Source organism: Bidens hawaiensis, unplaced genomic scaffold, assembly GCF_021521415.1.
Source record: "Bidens hawaiensis isolate Kalapana, Puna unplaced genomic scaffold, B.hawaiensis_p1.1 tig00001597_1, whole genome shotgun sequence".
In the NCBI taxonomy this organism is placed as follows: domain Eukaryota; kingdom Viridiplantae; phylum Streptophyta; class Magnoliopsida; order Asterales; family Asteraceae; genus Bidens; species Bidens hawaiensis.
Window position 1 is genome coordinate 1512769 of NW_027491092.1, and position 4126 is coordinate 1516894.

Genomic DNA, 4126 nt, shown 5'->3' on the forward strand with positions numbered 1-4126 from the left:
ATCCGGGAATGTATGGTGCAAAAGGCTCTGCAAACTCAAGCTCTAAAACAGATTCGACCGCCTATTACTCAGGCGGGGAACCAAATTCTACGCAAGATGGTCATGTGGTGATGAATATGGATGGAGATATATGCTTTGTAGCAAGTGGAAGTGGTTCTTCAAAATCTCAATCCTCAGTTAGTAATTCTTCTACTAGTCCTTCAAATGTAAATTACTCAAAGATGCCTATGAGTGTAAAATCTGCTGAACAACAATTTTCTCCTTATGCCTCTTTCATTGCGTCTTATGAGAATTACATCAAGGGAAAGATAGTTGACCCTGCAACCTTGGATGAGGACTATGATCAGATAGATGCTGATGACATGGAAGAAATGGATCTACAGTGGCAAATGGCGATGATAGTAAGAAGGGTAAAACGGTTTATGAAGAAGACTGGACGAAAGTTTGTGGGAGAGAGACCAGGATTTGACAAGTCAAAGTTTCTTTGCTACAACTGTCAACAGAATGGACACTTTGCGAGAGAGTGCCCAAATGAGAGAGTTGAACGGGGTCAGAACAGGCCTACTCAACAGAATGGGAATGGAGGTGAAATAAAAGCCATGGTGTCTCAACAGAATGGTGGATATAATTGGAACATCAAAGTTGAGGAGGTGATTGAGCAAGCAAATCTGGTGAATATCGTGAGTGAAAGAAGTAACAACGAACTAGTGGAGGATCAAGCATATATGGCAGAAGTGAATGATCAGCTCTCAGAGGTATGTTCTGAACCTCATTGTAAACAATGTGAAAAACTGTCTGATCAATTAAATGCTTTAACTGATCAGTATGTAAGTTTGGAAAAAGAATTAAAAATTATAAAAGAAGAACATCATTACTCTAAACAAAGGGAAAACAGTTACTCGGTCAAAATTAATGTTGGTGAAAAAGACATAAGATGCCTTAAGGCAACATTAGCTGAGAAACTCCAAGTAATCGATCTAAGTTATGAAGTTGTGGAAGAAAAAACCAAACTTATTGCTGAAAAGGACAAACAGATAGCTGATTATCAAGTGAAAGTGGTGGAACTAAACAAAAAACTTGAACAGTTTAGGAACTCCTCAATGATGCTTAATCATGTCCTAAGTGTTCAACGTTCTCCCAACAATAAAGGAGGATTTGGATACGATGAAGTTCCACCACCTTTTAACAATAACTACACTTATAATCCTTGTAATCAGCCACCTGCCTTTGTTAAACCTGATCAGACAGTAACGGGAAATGTCAGCTCCATCGACTCACCCATTAGAGTTCAATCAAGCAACACCAACGTTAAATTGAGCAATCATGAGAACCTAGATAAAGATATTAATGAATCGGTTCAGACAAAGTCGTCAGTTGTGGATCGAGATTCCACAAATAAGGAGTCTGTGAACATTCGCAGAGTGGATGATGAAGTTGTGTTACTCAGACGGGGGGAGAGTGATACTTTTAGTGAAAAGAAATCTTCTTTAAACCCATTCGTTCCCCCTTATGTGAAACAAACTGTCAGTGAAGCAACTTCATCTTCTTCTGCAACTTCTGAAAAGAATGTTCGGACAGACACAGATTGTCCAAAGAAAATTAATTGTCCGAACAAAAGCTGTTTTCGATGTAACAAGGTAGGTCACTTTGTCAGTAACTGTCTGCTGAAGAGGAAGAAATCTAAATATTTGAGGCCAACCAAAACTGAAAATGGAACGAACTTTAAAACTGGTACTGGTAAAAATTCGAATGAATCCAACTTTAATCGTTGGACAAATTTAAGATTTCACATAAACCAACCTCGTTTTTTCCTAGTTAATCATAGAATGGGTAACTTCGAATCCATTAACGCTAGAAAATCAAGGATGTTTGGATGGCCTCATAATCAGTTTTCTGGAAATCTTCCATTCATATCAAATGAAAACTTCCCCCAATGGAACTTTGGGCAACCAAGGAGTTGGATGTCGTTCGATAGGTTTGACCAACCCAAGACCAGAAGGGCTTGAGTCCCCCGCTTTTAATTCGTTCCTTTAACTGTGCAGGAACAGTCGAACAGGGCTGTGAACAACATGTGGGTTGTCGACAGTGGTTGTTCCCGGCACATGACTGGTAACAAGAATTTGTTACGTGATTTGAAAGCTGTACAAGGAGGAAGAGTTAGTTTTGCAGGAGAAAGTGGAGGAAGAATTTCTGGAGTCGGTACTGTTACTAATGGGAAAATCAAGTTGGAGAAGGTTAATTTTGTGGAAGAGTTAAAGCACAATCTCCTGAGCGTCTCTCAGATCTGTGACAAAGACTACACTGTGCACTTTACAAAGGATGAAGCACTCGCGCTTCATCCTGGTTTCAAGATTCCTGAAACCTGGTTTGTGATGAAAGCTCCAAGAGAGAAGAATACATACGTGATGGACATGAGGTCCACCAAGATGGAGATGGAAGACTCATGTCTCTTGTCAAAAGCAACAGAATCTGAGTCGGAATTGTGACACCGTAGGATGGGTCATATCCATCTACGTAAGATGAACTACATAGTCAAGAATGAGCTGGTACTTAGGGTTCTATTAAAGAATTTCAACTTTGATGACTAGTGTCTGTCGTGCAAGAAAGGAAAGCAGCACAAGAAATCACATCACTCCAAATTGGTTAACTCAATTGCCACACCTTTGGATTTGCTTCACATGGATCTGTTTGGTCCTATGAATGTTAAAAGCCTGGGTGGAACATCTTATTGCTTGGTGGTGACTAATGACTACTCACGTTACTCATGGGTTTATTTTCTGAAAGCCAAAGACGAAACCGTGCAGTTGGTAATTAACTTGATTACCAAAGTGGAAAATATTGTTGGGGGAAAGTCAAGTTCATCAGAAGCGATAATGGCACAGAGTTCAAGAACTATCAAATGGAAATGTTTTGTCTGCAGAAAGGGATAGAGCATCAGTTTAGTGCACCATATACTCCGCAACAGAATGGAGTAGCTGAAAGGAAGAATAGAACTTTAATTGAGGGGGCCAGGACTATGCTGGCAGATGCTAAACTTCCCGTGGTGTTCTGGGCTGAGGCGGTTGCCACGGCCTGCTATATCCTTAATCGTGTCTTAACTGTTAAAAGATTACATAAAACTTGTTATGAATTAATGCATGGTCGAAAGCCAAATCTGAAAGGTCTTGAACCTTTTGGGTCCCCATGTTCGATCTTAAAGACTAACTCAAAATTTGGTGAGAAAGCTGACGAAGGTATTCTTGTTGGCTACGTAGTTGGGTCACCCAATAGAAGAGTCTTTAATCTATCGAACAATAAGGTTAAGGTGGTCTGTAACACTGATATTACAAGTTACAAATCACCAAATCCTAGCATGGGACCAACAGAGGCTTTCGATTATGATAAATTATTCAAATCCTTTAATTTACCTTCTTTTGATTTTGCAGTTACAGAAGAAAGGATGGCAACTCAGATGCTACTCGATGAAAATGATCCAATTCTGCATCATCCCCAGTTTGATGAAAAACAATCTCACGTGTCAAGCAATGTTGAACCTCCTGCTGTTTCAAGTGGTGATGACTTTATCAATCCGTTTCACACTCAACACAATTCAGATGAAATCTCTCCAAATCTTGGAGAAGACTTAGCGGTTGGTCCTGCCCAAACCACCAGAATCCACAAGAATCATCCCTTGGAGAATGTGATCGGTAGTCCTTCCGATGGAGTGTGAACAAGAAGGAGCTTGGAAGAAAACTCATGTGTGTATGCAAGCATTAAAGACACTGGTATTATGAATGAATGCTTGTATGCTTGCTTCATCAGTCAGATTGAACCAAAGAACTATCAGATGGCTTTAAAGGATAGCTCGTGGGTAGAAGCCATGCAGGAAGAATTGGCTCAGTTTAACAAAATGGAAGTATGGCGTTTGGTTGAAAAGCCACGAGATGTGCATGCAATCGGTACGAAGTGGGTATTCAAATGCAAGAGAGATGAGAAAGGGGTAATCGTCCGAAACAAGGCAAGGTTAGTAGTCAAAGGATTTAATCAACAAGAAGGGATCGACTACAATGAGGTGTTTGCACCCGTGGCAAGACTAGAAGCAATTCGACTTTTCTTGGCCTTTGCTGCACACAAAGATATGAAAGTG